Raw genomic sequence first — 17,550 nt, forward strand, 5'->3', positions numbered from 1 at the left:
TCTTCTTCTTCTTCTTCTTCTTCTTCTTCTTCTTCTTCTTCTTCTTCCTCTTCCTCTTCCTCTCATTTTTCTAGCCTATTTCTTGACTTTTAACTTTATGTTAAAATTGTGCTGTGCTCACATTAGAGTGAGGATGGACTGTTACAAGGTTCAAGTTTTTTCATGATTCTTTTTTCAAAGTTAGTTCTGGGGGGTCTACATGTTTTCTGTGCTTCAAAGTGGTGTTGATGAAGGGAGAGGTATGGTTCCTTTGAACTATGTAGAACATCTTTTATAATCTCTTCATGATGGATATTTTGTTTTGTTGGGAGTGGTATCCTTTGCCCAAACTGGGGAAAATAAATGTTATAACTAAAGTCTTTTATTATATAACCTGTGGCCAAGTATCTTAATCTCTGGGTTTATGTGGACCAGGTCCAGTTGGGGTGGGGGGTTGACTCCCAACCTTATAGTTCTTTTTGACTCATTTTATTTTTACTCAGTATTGACTTTATCATATCACCAGGACCAATGAAAGGAGGTGGGGCAATGAGTACAAATTCCTAAGTCCTGGAAGTCCTTGAGAAGGCCTAGAAAACAGTTTGGTTGCATATACTTTTTTCTCTTTTCTTGGTGGTATAATTATTTGTTAATGGTTTTTTACATCCTTTGTAAAGTCAGCAAAATTCAAAGAAATGATGATATGCAAAATATTTGTGAGCAGACAAAGGATTACTAATCATACATTAAAAACAAAATGCAATTATATATAAAATTAATTCACATAGATACATAAACATGTATAGCATGTCCAATGAACACAGTACTAAATAACAGTTTGCAAATTTCTGTCAGGAACTGGGCATTTCCAAATATTTCTAACTCCACTCAAATATTTTCTTCTATACTTTAATCATATGATATAGCTTTCTCATCTTACTATACACAATCACAACTTTCCTGAATTGTTTTTGGAGATGTTGATTTTTATGGATAAAATTACAATTTGGGATTTTAGAGTGTAATTTTGTCATTTTACACACACATGCACATATAATTATTTAATTACAAAAGGTTAAATGGTCTACTTATAATACAAAAATGTAATTAACATACATCTAAATATTTTCTATTTTCAAATAAGCATGATCTCATGTCAAAATTAGAAAAAATTAAAAGGTAACATTCTAAAATTAAAAGGTTATTGCATTGTATAAGCAGTTAATTTTAAAAGTATGTTTCATAATCATTTTTTTGCAGTTAGTGAAAGGTTGAAATTTGCAAGGTTATATTTTGCAAATATTTACTGCCATGTGAATTATAATATTGGGACATATATGAGGTTTTAAATTTTCTTTATGTTCTTTAAATTTAAAAAAATTTTCTTTAATAATAATTTTTGTATTCCATATTTTCTTTGTATAATAGGTATGACATATTTGTATGTGTGTGTGTTTTGCAGAAATGTTCCAAGTGCCTTCATTCTTTTGATTGTCTCTAATTTATCCTGGATATAATTAGTTTGTCTGTAGTTGTTTCTATGTTATCCCCTCTATTAGAATGAGTTTCTTGAGGCTAGGGCTGTCTTTTACCTTTCTTTGTATATATAATAATTAGCACAGTGCCTCCAATATTATTATTAAGTCATTCAGTCATGTATAACTCTTTGTGACCCCATGCACCATAGCACGCCAATACTAGGGTTTTCTTGGCAAAGATACTGTAGTGGTTTGCCATTTCCTTCTTCAGTGGATTAAGGCAAACAGAGGTTAAGTGATTTGGCATGGGTCATACAGCTAATAAATGTCTGAGGCTGGATTTTAATTCCAGTCTTTCTGACTCCAGGCATATTACTTTATTCACTGAGTCACCTATCTTCCTTGAGTGTGTGAATAATGTTTACTTCCTAACAAAACAAATCTTCTATGAAGATTTTTGCCCAATCCCCTCACCTTCCATCCCAATCCTCTTCTCTGTCTTTCTTCCCTTCTTCTCTCTCCTCTCCCTCCTTTTCTACACTTGCTATCCCCATCACCATGATGTTTTTTAACCTGGACCTAAATCTGATCCTGGTGGTCTGGATATCCAGATTACATTTTCTATCTAGGTCTCCATATATATAGGCTTTAAAAAGGATCCCAGAGTCTGTTTTTGTTCAGTCATTTTTTCACGCATGTCTGATTCCTCATGATGTCATGTGTGGTTTTCATGGCAAAGATACTGGAGTGGTTTGTCATTTTCTTCTCCAGCTCATTTTACAGATGAGGGAACTGAGGCAAACAAGGTTAAGTGATTTTCTCAGGGTCACACAACTACTAAGTTTCTGAGGCCAGATATGAACTCAGGAAGATGTTTTCCTGACTCTAGGCCTGGCACTTTATCCAGTGTGTGACCAAGCTACCCCTCCAGAACCTGTAGAAGCAGTAAATGTAAAATTCCTATCATATACTGGACAACAAATATATTAAAATATTTAAACATAGAAATATTCAAGTTATATAATTTCGTAATGTAGGTATTGCCTCCAATAATGCAGACCCCAGTCCTTTCATGTTTATCCTATATGATTCTTGTCATGTCCTCCCTTGAGATCACCATTTGAGACTTTCTTTACATTCATCCATGATCCTCAAGGATTAATAATATAGCATGTAGGCTGTTCATCCTTTATAGCTTTTGTCAGATGACTAGTTCATCTTTCTATTCAGTGGTACATTTCTTTTACATCTGTCTTTCTCAAATCTTTCTTTATAATGTGTTACAATCTGCTCACACTCATCATGTACCTTTCTTGGTTGATCTTCAACTTTAGTTCTCAAATGATAGTGTTCCATGACTCAGAGGCACATCTTATGACTGGAAGAATAAAGATTGACCTTTCTTTCAAGGAAAAGTTTGGGGGCAATAAAAAAAAACAACTGTGATTTCCCCAAAACAAAACAGTTCACTTTCCTCTTGCAGCTCAAGTAGGGGCCAAAAACCACTGTCTATTTGAAGACTCTTTGAGATAGAAATACAATTAGATGAGCTCTGCATTGTTATGGTTTAGAAAGAAGCACCGTTCATTCACTTGATCTTCCATTAGTGGATAGTTAGGCCAAAATCTGTTGAATGATACAGACCTCATCTAAGAGTTTCTCCAGTGTTTCAGCACTGGTTTCAATAAACACAAGATCATTCATAAAAAGCATATCTAGGGAATATCTATACCTATAAAGAATACTCTTCAACTTGGAATCTGTGCTGATAGAAGTGAACATTTTTGTCAAATATCTGTCTCCCCTGTTTATGCTTTTGTTGGTATTAGTGATCAGGAAGTCATCCAACAAGGTTATCTCCATTGGATCCTGACCCGTCTTTGAAGATAACACGTGAGAGTTAAAGTCAAGAAAGCCTGGTCAGTCCTTCCCCATATTCCTATTAGCTATATGGTCATGAGAAAAGCACCTAATTTCTTATGAGTGGAGATTCACAGACTTGTGAAGATTATAGGGAATTTCATATTTCAAGTACTTCACACATCTTGAAGTGCTATGTAAATGTGAACTATTATTGTTATATCTTTTGAGTACTCAGATAATTTTGTTATTTGCTTAAGAATCCCATTGAGCAAGGATAGTCTTTAAGATGATGCTTTGCTCTACCAAATCAGATGTTGAGAAAAAAAATTGAAAACCATGATCACAGTGGTATCCTGTATTCTTTACATATTTCAGTAAATTGTAAGGTAGTTTTCTGTGGAATATAATTTGTGAAAACCTGCTTCCTCCCTTCAAGTAATTTCATCAAGTATGACCTTAACGCATATGTATGTTATTCTCAAAATAGTTAATATGTAGATGGAAAAATAGGAATAAAGGTTAGTAGTTATTGATGTTTTCTATTACTTTTGATAGAGGCAGTAGTAATGAGATCTGATCCCTCCACATATACAATTTTAGTATCTTTAGTATCTTTACCACTTTCAATATTGCCACCTTCAAAATTATGTCACTTATAAAGTAGACCTCCTCAGACCTACTTGATCTATTCCCAGCACTTTGCCCATCTTTCTCTTCTTAAATGCCCACCCCATTTCCTTCATAAGCACATCTGGGATTATGACAGTAGAGTCCAAATATGATAGTTTTACCATATTTTATTGGTTAAAGGACTTATTATTCTTTTTTAAATCACATGCGGATTTTTTCTACATTTTGTCTGCCTGTTTTACTCTTTGCTCTTTCACTATCAAATACATTCAACATGATTTTTCCTAGTTTCATAGTTTTTTTTCTTGGTTTTTCTTTTATGCCATACCTTCTTTTACCTGGTATTCCCCTCAATTGTGTATATACATTTTATGAGTCAGTAATGATCATAATCTTCTGTCATCTTCACCATAATTTACAAATAAATTTACATTCTAAACCATGTTGCCTTTGACGTCCTTTGGGGACACATCACATGTTTGCTATTCTGTTTTTGCCTATTGTCTGTGGTTGTAATAGATTATTAATGGTTAAAACTTGAGTATGAAATTGTCGTAATCATTTTCAATATTACTCCATCTGTTTCCCATTTTGACATCAATAACCTATTTAAATATTTCAAGTTGAAATTTATTTACAAACCACTTCTTTTTGTTATTAATTTTTATTCCATCTTCTAGTTTTATTTTGTTTTATATTTGCTCTAAAAAATTAATGATCTGGCTATACATAGAGAGTTGATTCAGAAATACCTTTCAAAACAATAATGAGTTATTCCCTGTTTATTAAAATATAATTAATTTAATTTTTTGTAGTTACACTTTATTTTAACATTATTTTTTAATTTTTAGAATACTAAGTATCCTCCCTTCCTCTAATCCCTCCCCCACCCATTGAGAAGGCAAATAATATGTTAGGAATGTGTGTGTGTGTGTCTGTAAAGTGAATAAAGTGAATATCAATCTAATCTTCCGTGATATTTTTTGTTGTTTGTTGTGTCTAGCACTTCCTAATACTTTTCACAAAAAGTATCCCGTGATGTGTGAACATAAAGCTTATATGTACTCTTAAAATCTTTTCTTTTTCTAAGTCCATAGCCTTAGACAATATTTTCCAACTTATTTTTCATGATCCTTACATATTTGCACTTTTACATTGAAGCCCCAGATGATTTTGTGTTGAGTTAATTTGGAGGGACTTTTTGTAGAATTCCTCTCCCTCTTCATCTTCTGGAACAGATGTTGGCATTTAAATCACAGTTATTTTCATGGTGGTCTTTTTGCAAATATGTATCATGAGCATTGCAATCAGAGATAAACAAATGCCCCCATGAAATGAGGTTTCTTGTTGACTTTGAATATCCAATAAAACCAACTCCTTCACTTAACCTGGCCAGGCATTTCCCATGAGCGATCCTATTTAGCTGAAGTTTCTTTTAGTTGTTTGGTTTCATCTATAGAGTGATGTCAAGGTTGAAGTAATTCACTTCCTCCAATAACATTTCCATTCATTGTCCATTAGACTAGAAGCTCATGTTTAAAATGTTGATAGCTATTCTACAGTTTATAGAAAGTTGAAAACAAATATACTTCTTAGCCCTCTTCATCTCTTCTTCTGACACTCTGATGCCATCACAGCAGAAGTTTAAGGTAGCTGCATAACACTAAGGGCTATTTGATATTTTTCAATGGGTTGCCATGGCCAACATACCAGTGATGAACTGCTCCATACTAAATTACTATGGTCCCTAGAAAGTGGACCCACTCTGTTGCCAGGGCTATATTCAAAGTCATTCCATCATAGTAGAACTTACCAGAGTTTGTGTTCTTCTGGCAGATAAGAGTCTTTAATATAAAAACCCATGGTCACTTCCACATTGTAATAAGACATCCTACTAGGATTTCTATGTATCTTTTTGTAAAATCACTCCACAGAAAATGTAGTAAACATATAAAGATAGCCTAACTCAGAAATAGAATTAATACAATTCTTCTCCTTCAGTAAATCCCAAGTTTTCCCCAAGTCCTATGCAGTCTTCTAGACCCATAGCACCACCCTGTGGCTTATATTCCAATGGAAGGATGGTAAAATTGGAGTTCCTGTAGGCAAACATCCAATATACTGATGAGGCCCTCTTTCACCAGATAGACACATATTGATATTTAGCCTTATGTTGTCACTCTGAGGGTTTAGACTTACCTGGATGGAAAAAAAGGCAGCTCTTTCCCATTGAATGTATTTTGTCCTAAAGTTCATCATGATAGCAGGGAAACAAAGTCCTGACTTTTGCTTTTCCATATGGCAACTTTAGCCCCTTGTGGGATTGCTAGTTATGCATAGATGGTTGAGGAGGGAGGGAGAAAGGGTAAAAGAGAGGGGCGGGTGAGAAGTATGTTATCCTCCTCTTCCCAAGGATCTCGTGCTGCTTAGGAACTTCCCCTCCAATGTTCCTGGTTCTTGGTAAAGCCATGTTGTAAACTTTCAGCTTCACCAAGACCCAGGAAAGTGTGGTCCAAGAACTTTGGGGAGAGAACATATGTAACTTCCATGTAATTATATGAGGCTCCATGGTGGGAGGACCATGACCCATTACATAAGTCCACACTTAAATCTGCTGCCTTTTCAATATCTTTTGAGAGAAAAGGAATAGAGATAGAAGGAATAAGGAGGAAGGGGAAAAAATGTAGAAAGCCTGAGATAGATTTCCCTTTTTGTTTTTTTGTTACTTTTTCATAATTTTTCAGTCATGTTCAACTCTCTATTACCCCATTTGGGGTTTTCTTGGCAAAGATACTGGAGTGGTTTACCATTTCCTTCTCCAGATCATTTTATAGATGAGGAAACAGAGGCAAACAAGATTAAGTGACTTACTTGAGGTCACAGAGCTAGTAAGTGTCTGAGGCTAGATTTGAACTCAAGAAAAGGAGTCTTCCTAACTCCAAGTCCAGCATTCTATCCATTGGACCACCTAGCTGCCCCTTTTTTAAGACCTATACAAAGGGGTGACTTTTCTTAGAAGTTCCAACTAATTCAGTCCCATTCACTGAGACTAATCTTTTATGGTAGGACAAAGGTCATGTCTATGCTCTCTTTAGTGAGATATCTCTTTAATGAGTCCCACACAAAAGCCCTGCCTCCCACCTTATAAATTCATCAAGTTAATCAGGGATCTCTCCCACCATTCCCCCCCCCCCAACCTCACATTTCATTGAGCTCTCTTAGATGGTTATTTTTAAAAAAACACCTTAAGGGTAATAATTATTGTTAAGCTGTTGATATTTGGTAATAGCATTATCCTGGGTATAGTTAACATTATTTATCTGCTTGCTGAAAGGGTGTGTGTGTGTGTGTGTGTGTGTGTGTGTGTGTGTGTATGTGTGTGTGTGTGTGTGTGTTCATGTCTGTTCTCAGAAATGTAGAGAAGAGAGAAAGGTGTACCCAGCTAAAGCCAGTAATTCACTATAAATCATCTTTGGTGAAGCCCTATTTAGACTTGGGGAGTGACTGTGTCAGAGGAGTGGCAGCAGCCTTAAGACAGGAAGGAAACTCTTGCTGTGTATCTTTGAAGCAGAATGAAATAAGGACAAGCTTATGACATGAAGGGAAGAGTAAAGGCTTATGCTGATATGATAAATGCATTCTAGCATGATAGATGAAATGGTAGATAGATTTGGGGGATAGCTGATGTATCTGTTCCAAAGATGTGTTCCTAGAAGACTCAGAGGGTGAAGAGATATATGCACATGTTATGTTTTTATGTTTAGACATATACTCTGTGAGAGGGAAGGGAAGAGAGAGAGAGAAAAGGGAGTAGGGCATGGGAGGGGAGAACGAATGGGAGAGGGATGGACAGGAAAAGAATGGGAGAACATTTTTTCTAAAGTCTCCTACAAGACTATATAACATAGGATCTTTCTGGGCGCTCACTGATATGCTTACCTCAATGAGTTTCCTTAAAGAACTGTTGTTATTTTGCTAATTGCAATCTTTTTTCAGGAGGTAGATACTATGCTTTTCCTTTTATAGAATATGGAATTTTAAACAATAAAGAAATTTAATGGAAAACTGAGAAAGGTCTTCATTTCTCCAACTTGAAGCATGTCTACCTACAGTAAATTTTGAATATTCTCTAGTTAAACTAGTTTGGATTGAGAATAATAAATAGGGGATATCTATGATTTTGTTGGAATCTAGAGCCCCCTCTGCCAATACAGGTCAGCACCTTCTTTGCAATTTATAGCCTTAGTTGCTTGGGGTAGAGGTATCAAACTCTCAGTCCATGGTCCTCAAGCAATTACAAATTTCCCAAGTACAGCCTGAGTGGGGTTAAGATGTAATAGGGAAATATTTCATAAAATAAGTAAAACATAGACTACATAATTAATGCGAATTTGTGGTTCTCTAACTCAATACATTGCTGGCAAGATCTATTTGAGTTTGATACTTACTGATCTAGAACCCTGCAAGGTTAAGAGTTTGGCTCAGGGTCACTCAGTAAGTAAGTATGTGTCTGTGGTGGCCAGTCTCTATTCATTATGCCATGCTTCCCCTCAGAAGGAGCATTTAAAATATAGTTTTCTGGTTTCCAAGAGAAACAATGGTGTAATAGAAAGAAAAATGGATTCAAAGTGAATCAGGCAATGAACATGTATTAAGTGTTTATGTGCCACACACTGTGCTAAGTGTGGGGGATTCAAAGCAAGGTAAAAATTGGATCCCTGCCTTCAAGGAGTTTCCATTCTTGTGAGGGAGATATGTAAATAATTAGGTCCAAATGAGATATAAAGAGTGTAAGTGGAAAGTAGTCTTAAAGGGAAAGGCACAAGTAGCTGGGGAGAAGAAACTAATTGGGAAAAGCCTCTTTCAGAGGGTGGGATTTCATTTGAGTCTTAAAGAAAATTGGAGAAATTAGAAGGTGGAGGTTAGCAAGGTGTACAATCATGGGAAATGGCCCAAGAAAAGATGGGAAATGGAAGGTTACAGCTGAGGACCAGCAAGTAAGACAGAGTAGCTGAACTGTAAAGCACATGGAGGGGAGATTATAGCTAAGAAGAATTGAGAAGTAGGAAGGGTCCAAATTGTGAAAAATCTTTAAAAGCCAAACAGAAGAGTACATCTGTAAAATGGGGGTGATAATATCACCTCCTTCCCATGATAATTGTGAGAATTGATGGAGATAATATTTGTAAAGTGCTTAGCGCAATGCCTAGTACTATAAAATTCTTAGATGCTACTTCTATTAGCTATTATATTTTATTCTGAAGACAATATGAAGCCACTGAAGATTATCCAGGTCAGAGAGTTTACATTGTCAGACCTGAACTTTACCACTTTGGCAGGTGACATGGATTGTGATGAGGAATGACTTGCTACAGGAAGGAGCTATTTGCTCTTGCCAATAAGAAGGTCATTATGGGAATTCAGGTGAGAGGTGATAAGGGCCTAAACTAGATAGTAACTGTGTGAATGAAAAGAAGGACATATACGAGATATGTTGTGAAGGTAGAAATGACAAGATTTAGCAATGGATTGAATGAAAGTGAGGAATCAAGAATAATGTGAATGGGAATTTTGTATGACTAGAAAGATAATCATGGCCTTGGCTGTAATAGGAAAATTCAGGAGAGGGGAGAATAGGGGTGGGGTGGGGAGTACAGATAATGAGTTCTGTTTTAGACATGTTGATTTTGAGATGCCTATGGGATATTCACTTTTGAGATGTCCAAAAAGAATTTTATGATATGGGACTGGAGCTCAGGAGAAAGACTAGGCCTAGATATATAGATCTGCAGATCATTTGCATAGATATAATAATAATCAAACCCATAAGAGGTGATGGATAAGTGAGTAAGAGTATAGAAGGAAAAAAAAAACAGCACCCACGGTAGAAACTTGAGGGATACATGTTTAGTGGGTGTGACACGGATGCAAAACTAGCAAAGGAAATTGAAGAGTGATCAGGTAGATTAGAAGGGAACCAGGAGGGAGCAGTAGCACTAAAACCTAGAATAGAGAGTATTCAAGAGAAATAGATTGATCAGCAGTGTTAAATGCTGTAGAAGGGTCAATGCTAAGAATGAAGAAAAAGCCATTACATTCAAATACTATCCTTGACACTCAGTAGTTGTGTGATAATAGGTATCACCTCTTTCCCTGTTTTTTTTTTTCACATGTAAAATTGAGATTATAATAATATCTGTAGTACTTATCTTACAAGGTTGTTGTTAGCAACAAGTAAATGAATACATCTAAAGTACTTTGAAAAACTGGAACATGTTGGATAAATGTCATTTTTATTAATTGCTTTCATAGTTTGATGTTTTCTCCTCCATTTCGCATCTCATTGGCTGCTCATCCCTCCACCTTCATGAATGTCACCCACCTGCATTCTGTACTCTGTTGTCATAAAAAGTGCATGTATCAGGTCAATGTGAGAGATTAAATCACAAGTTAACAGTCTTGTGTCTGCTTTGAACTTTTTATCCTAGCATCCCTGAAAGTATTACCAAATTTTTCTTTTCTAGGACCCCATAAAATAAGTTGTTATTGCATTTATTCCTGGCTGGTCAGATAATGGAGACTCTACAAACCTGTTATAAATAAAAAGTAACTCTTGGACACTAAGGTGTTATCATCTCAGCCTTGAAAATATGGCTGAGAGTTGTGCTTAATAACTCTTAAGAGTCTATGAACTTGGTTGATGTTAGCACTTTTTGAAAATCTGACAATTCCAGGAATAGAAAATAGGAGCACAGATTTTCTCCTTGATAGTTTTTTTTTAATTCCCTCCTTATTCCTTGCCAGCTTGGTCCATAGCCAGTTAGCTTCTTGCCATTGCTCACTATACACAAGACTTCCTGATATGACCTGAGATCACTATGAACACCCTGACATGTTCCAGGTCTTGAGAACAAAAATAGTCAGAAGTGGAATAGGTCTGTACACCCCAAGAGTCACTAAAGGTTTAGTTCAAATTCAAGGAAGATAAAATAATTGAAGTGACTTTTTTTTAAGTCCCAATGAATGAATTCCCCAATCATTGAGATTCATCTTCTACGTGAAGCCAAGTGTCAGGTCCATACTCTCTTTAGGAAGATAAAATCAAAATCCCAAACTAACCTGTTCATTTATCAATCCCCTGATCAACCCCCCTACAAATCCTTTCTTGACCTTAACTATTGGGTCATTCATAGTGGTTTTTCTTAGATATTAAGAGATGCAGTTAAACACTGTATGTAAATGAATGTGGAATTTTAACTATTTAAGGGCTCTGAAGATAAATAGACTAAGGAAACAAAAAAAAAGCGCGATTCCATTCAGTCTTCTAAAAGACTAACTGAACAATATGACCAGAAGAGGTTTTGGAAACCTAGTGATGAAGCAAAGGATAACTTTCCCATTCTCAATGGCATTTCTCCGATTCCGTTCTTACAGGAAGGCCAACTCCAAAGGTGCTATTTTGTGAAATCCCGTCCTGACCTCCCTCAGGTGCTTCAGTCCCACATCTCCTGCTGCCTACTGGAAACCTGCTTACATGTTTTTCCACCACTTCAAACTCAACAGTGTTTAAAGGTGAATTTTCTTTTCCTCTCAACATTCTCTAGAGCTTGTTCACCCTCTGGTCACATGTATTTCCCTGACATGTATTTCAATAGTACCATCATGCTTTTTCTCACTCAGGTTTGGGACTTTGGAATTCTTTGATTCCTCCTTATTCCTTAACCCTCATATGTAGTCCTTCAGAATGAGTCTCTAATCTATCCCCTCCATTCCATTTCAGCTAGTACAGTTATTCCTGTCACATTGCTAGGGTTAGTATTGAGATGTCCCCATGATCTGGAAAATCCAAGTAAAATTTTTTTGGTCCTCTGTACCAGAGAATAAGTCTCTTATGGGGTATTTACAGTACCTTATTGTAAAATTTAGTTTAAATATTTGGTACATATTATTATTGATATTATTATTAGTAGTATTATTAGTATTATTATTTACCTGCACCTGGGAAATAAGATATACAGGCACTGGGACATAGAGATCCATCTTGCCCTACTGGAAAGTCGGAGTGGGGATTGGGGAAGATATAGGAGAGAGCAGATTGGGGGAGGGGGTATTCAGTGGGATCTCTGTTTTGGAGTAGGAGAAAGATGATAAGAAAACTTGTAAATCAAAATCCTGTGTAAATGAAGGATGTAAACTAAAAATAAACATAAAATTTAATTCAAAAAAAATTTGGTCATATTTTAACTTTAAAAAAGAAATTGTATATTTATGATACTAAAAAATAAGATGTTGATATTATACAGTACTACACATTTATTTTATGCATTTCTAAACTTTTTCTGTGTCATCTACTAGCCTTCATGTCTCATCTGTGGCTTCAGAAAAACTCCATGAAAATTCCCCCATTTAATTTCTTATATCCACCTGCAATATATTGAAACCATAATTGGCAAAATTGTGATGTTGAAGTGAGAACTGTACTACATTTGAGCACACTTCATTATCTTGTGCCTAGACTAGAGGTTTCCCTGATTCTTTCCTAGCTGTTCAGTGCATGGTACCCAGAGTCATTTCCCAGCCTTCAGGATCAGGTGTAAATTCTTTACCCTGGTATGAAAGGTCTTCCAAATTCTAAACCCAGCCCATTTCCCCAGCATTACCCCTCCCTAGTCTCCTAAGAAAAACCTTTCAGCCAGACTGATCTATTCTTTGTTGCCTAAACATGGTATAGATGTTCTTACCTCTGTGTCTTTGCTCACTTTATTTCTCCAGTCCTGGATTACCTCCCTCACTCCCCCACCCTTTTTTTTTTCTTCTTAGAGGGGGAAAGACAGGGCAATTGGGGTTAAGTGACTTGCCCAAGGTCACACAGCTAGTAAGTGTTAGGGGTCTGAGGCTGTATTTGAATTCAAGTCCTCCTGACTCGATGACTGGTACTCTATTCACTGCACCACCTAGGCACCCCACCCTTTTTTTCTTATATGAATCCTGACCTCCCTTCAAAGACCAGTTCAAACATCAATGCTTCCATGAAATGCTTCTTGACCATCTTTTTTTAGATCACAAATAAAATGTCACTCTATATTGCATATACATGCATATATCAGGTTTTCTGCCACTGAATTTTAAGCCTTAGACTCTCTCATTATGCCTGGTGTCATCTAACTTACGAAGAGTATCGATAAAAATGCATTAATTAAGTAGGTGTAGGGACAGGGACTGAACCTTTTATTTTTTTTTTTATTGGCAACTCACAGGTGAGGAAAGTTCCTTCACCATTGCATATTTACACTTTCTCTGCCACTTAGAGGGTTGCCTTAATCACTGAGAACTAAAGTGACTGACCCAGGGTCACATAGCCAGTATGTGTCAAAAGTGGGACTTGGACCCAGGTCTTTCTAGATCATAACTGAGTTAAGTACCAAAAAAAATTCATATACTCTACATGGCTGGGATAATGTTTTGATATGAATCCTGCAAACTAGAATTTCTGAAATATGACAGAGATGGCCATACCTAATCCCTCCTACCATGTTTTAAAAACAAACAAGCAAACAAACCTCACTCCCTAATATAGGCCAAGAAATACTGAACTTGTCCCAGGGTTTCCTTTTTGTGTTTTTTCCTCCCCTACCCTTTCAAACTCTGTATTTCTTCCAGGCTATCAAGAATCAAATAGCAAATCACCTTTACATCACCAGTTTGCATCAGATCCTCGCGGTGGCCTGTTGAGTTTCCAGGCCCAGGAGCAGGAGATGGATTCAGCAGTAGTCAGCCAGTCATGATCCAGAGAAGACTGTGAGAGACAGAGCTGCTGGTAAGCTACTCGTGGTGAGTGGGCTATTGGGAGAGACATTGCTTTAAGAGGAAGATCTTAAGTAGATTCTATTTCAATTGTAGTCTGTTTAACCCCTTTCTCTGTGCACATCATTGACTTTTAAGGTATTCACTTCTAAACCCTTTCTTTTCTATTTACAAGGATGATAAATCTTTATGTATGTTATGTGATAAATCTTTATGATCATTTTTCCTCTCCCATAGTTCCCATCCTCATGTACAGCTATTTGATTTTCTTCAGGAACACAGAGCAGGGAGTCATGAGCTGAGATCCTCAGGGTTTGAGAAACTGGTTCCTATGGATTATAAGGATGCTTTGGGGGATCTGATATACTTCCTTAATCTTTAAACTATGGTTATCATAAAGAATCAGCTCTAAACCCAGATTGATCTCAGAATGGTGCATTGTCAGAAGACTGATCTGAATTTCCATAAGACTTTCTGAAAAGAGTAGTGTAAGATAAAGAAATAAGGTAGAGGAAACAAAGGGAAGAGTCAAAGTTTTCATTCATTCATTCATTTCTCTATTTCTCTTTCTTTCTTACATTATCAGAGGGGAATGTTGATAAAAGTTTAAAGTTATTTTAAAATTTTTTCTTGATATTGGCTCCTTACCTATTCCCTTCATCTTCTTTTCCTGTCAAAACTTTTCTTGTGCCTTGCTATAAAAATAACATTATCTTACAGATAAAAATGGTTTGGAAATCAGAAAATGGATTCCCCATCAAACCACTGCAGTTCATAAGGGATCATAGAAGAAGAGAGCTACAATATTTTTCCATAGAATATTTTATATTGGTGCTTCAGTGAAGTCTGCAAATTTTATTGCAGATTTACCACAAATCAATAAAATTATGGAGAAGGAAGAAAATTATGTCAGGAAGGAAAGGTAAAGAGAAAAAAAAGAGGTATTTCCCATTTGTGAGGATTCTTTTAATTAATTACATTATTTCAATTTCATTGACTCATTTAATCAATTACATAATTTCAATTTCATTGAATCCTATTTAAGTATTTAGCAGAATGTAACTACTGGGTAGCAGAATTGTCCCCTTGCTGAGAAGCTTGAGCCTTTAAGTAGCTAGTCTGTTACTTGATATTTCTAAGTGACTATCCTGGCAGTGAGACATCATGCTGAGCTTATCCTTAGTTCAACTCCAGGAATTATGGGAGTTTGGGACCTTATCATTTTCAAGTGCCACTGTAGTTCCATTTGCCTACATCACCTCTCTTTTATCAGGGAATTTCAGATCATTGTCAGCAACAAGAACAGCACTGAGTTTCAGAATGAAACCTTTTTTCCCTTTTATGTTAATTTTGTCAGACTAATTATTGTCACTGAAAATAGACTTCCTCTTTCCCTTCTCATACTGGAAAATCTTAGGCAATTATATACATATATTTTTTTTTCTTTTTCCCTTTCCCATGATGAATTTCATTTTCTGAGCTAGTGCTTGTCCAGTAAGTAGGGACTAGTAAGAACTTTTCTTGGGATGTAGATTTTTGGATAGGTGTGAAGCCCTAAATTCAGCCCAAAGATTTTCTATAGCCTTTAGGAGGAAATTACAAAATCTTAAAAATAGGAGAAATGTTACTATTTACCAAGAAAAAAATGCTAGAACTGGGTTCCCAAGAATTTTCATTCTCCCATTCCAACAGAATCTTATTTTAGAATTAATTTTCCACAGCTAGATAAGGTCATCTTTGTGACTTCATATATGAATGTGATTCCCCTGAATATGTTAGTAAAATGAAACTGAATTTTTTTTAAAAATCATTTATTAAGCAAATGTAACAGGCACTAAGCTAGTTCTGTCCTAAAGGAACTTATATTCTGTGTGGAAAAAACAACATGTACCTGAAAATGGAATATGAAATATCTATTAAATAATTTCTGGGTAAGAAGGGCCCTAACAATGAGGGGCATCAAGAGAGATTTCCTACAGGAAGTCAGACAACTAGCCTTTATTAAATACCTATTATCTGCCAGGCACTGTGAATATACGAAGAGTCCGTGTTCTTACAAACAGTCCATGCTCTTAAGGAGCTCAAAGTTTGATGGAGGAGACAATATGCAAACAACTCTGTACAAGAACGTAGGTGGGGGGAGAGGAAGGAAGGAGAGAGGGAGAGAGAATAGAGAGACAGAGACAATCAGACAGAGACAGAAAGGATAACTTGTAGATAATCTCAGAGCAAAAGCACTAAGATGAAGGATGACTAGGAGGTGGGACTTGAGCTGAGACTAGAAGGAAGCCAGGAGACAGAGATGATGTGGGAGAGTGTCCTTGGTATGGAGGACAGCACATGCAAAGGCACAATGACAGGGGATTAAATATTTTATCTGGGAAATAGCAAGTAAATCAATTTGATTGGAACATAGAGCATACAAAGGAGTAATGTGCAATCATGCTAGAAAGGTAGGTTGCAGCCAGATGGTGAATGGCTTCAAAAGTCAAACAGGGGCATTGCAAATTATTTTAGAGGCAAGAGAGACCCACTGGAATTTCTCAAGCAGGAGAATGACACCATAAGACCTGTGCTTTAGTAATTTTAATTTGACAATTACTTGGAAAATAGATTGGGAAGGGCAGTGACCAGCACAGGATTTATTAAGCCAGGGCCTATGAAATACTTTTTCAGAAAACACCATTTTGAAAACTATTTTATTATAATTGCATTTTTTTGGTAATTGTGTATTTATTTTATACACTTAAAAACATCATTTTGTAAAGAGGGTCTTAGTTTTTATCAGACTGCCAAAGGGAGCCCATGACACAAAATTGATTAAGGGCCCTTGGACTAGAGGCAGGAAGACCAGTTGGAAGGTTGTTGAAATAGTGCATGTGAGAGATTATTTGGGATCGAACTCGGGTAGTGACCACGTAAGGAGAAAAAAGAGAATACATGTGAAATTCTTGTTGGGGAGGTACATTTAAGAAGATTTGGAAACTGATTAGATGTAAAGATTGAAAGAGAAGAGGGAAGAGAACAAGCATTCCCCAAGTGCCTGCTATGTACTGGGCACTGTGAGAAGGACTTTACAAATATTGTCTCATTTGATAATACAGATGTTATCTCATTTCATCACGTCTTTCCCTACTCTGAAATACAGCTGACACAAGGATAGTGACATAGAGGTTGAAAACCCGAATGATCGGAAGGGAGAGGGGAATAAACATTTATTACATGCCTACTGTCTAAATATCATCTCATTTGGTCCTTACAACAATGCTGTGAGGTAGGTGCTGTTTTTATCTCCATTTTACAGTTGAGGAAACTGAAGCAAACAGAGGTTACACAGCTAGTGTCTGCCGTCACTTCCAAACTCTACCTACTGTGCTGTCTAGGTGCCTCTAGGTGGAAAGATGATATTGTGATGTGTACTTTCAGGTTTTTTTTTCCAACAAAAAGGATGGATTTTACTGATCACAAAACATAAAGTCTCACAATGGTTAAGAAATAATCAAATGCCAAAGGGTGGACCTGGACAAATAATGCTATAGAAGTTTTTAAAACAGAGTTAAAAGGTGCCTGAAGTAGCACGGGATAGGATTGCCAGAGATAGGATTGGAGTTAACTTTGAAAGGTAGATAGATTTTTGTGTGGCTGTTATTTTGATTATTACACCACGTACTCATGGTTATTACAGTACATATCTAACTTTTTTTACGTAGTATATACTCCTAGAGAAGTTATTTGAAATAATTTTTTTCCTCTTTCTCTTCTCACTTCAACCCCTTGCAATATGGCTGTGGGCAGG

The 17,550-nt window shown here is 36.3% G+C and overlaps 1 protein-coding gene across 1 annotated transcript in view; it reads left to right on the forward strand.

Moving 5' to 3' along the window:
* The window catches only part of TET2 (tet methylcytosine dioxygenase 2), a 151,958-nt gene that overhangs the window by 42,841 nt on the left and 91,567 nt on the right, over window positions 1-17,550 (forward strand). Inside the window, 2 exon segments of the mRNA XM_069094685.1 lie at window positions 11,385-11,522; window positions 13,611-13,781. The gene's annotated coding sequence lies outside the window, so the exon portion shown is untranslated.

The sequence above is a fragment of the Petaurus breviceps genome, unplaced genomic scaffold, assembly GCF_028583685.1.
Source record: "Petaurus breviceps papuanus isolate PSGF00001 unplaced genomic scaffold, PetGlider_PUasm1.0 126, whole genome shotgun sequence".
NCBI lineage: Eukaryota > Metazoa > Chordata > Mammalia > Diprotodontia > Petauridae > Petaurus > Petaurus breviceps.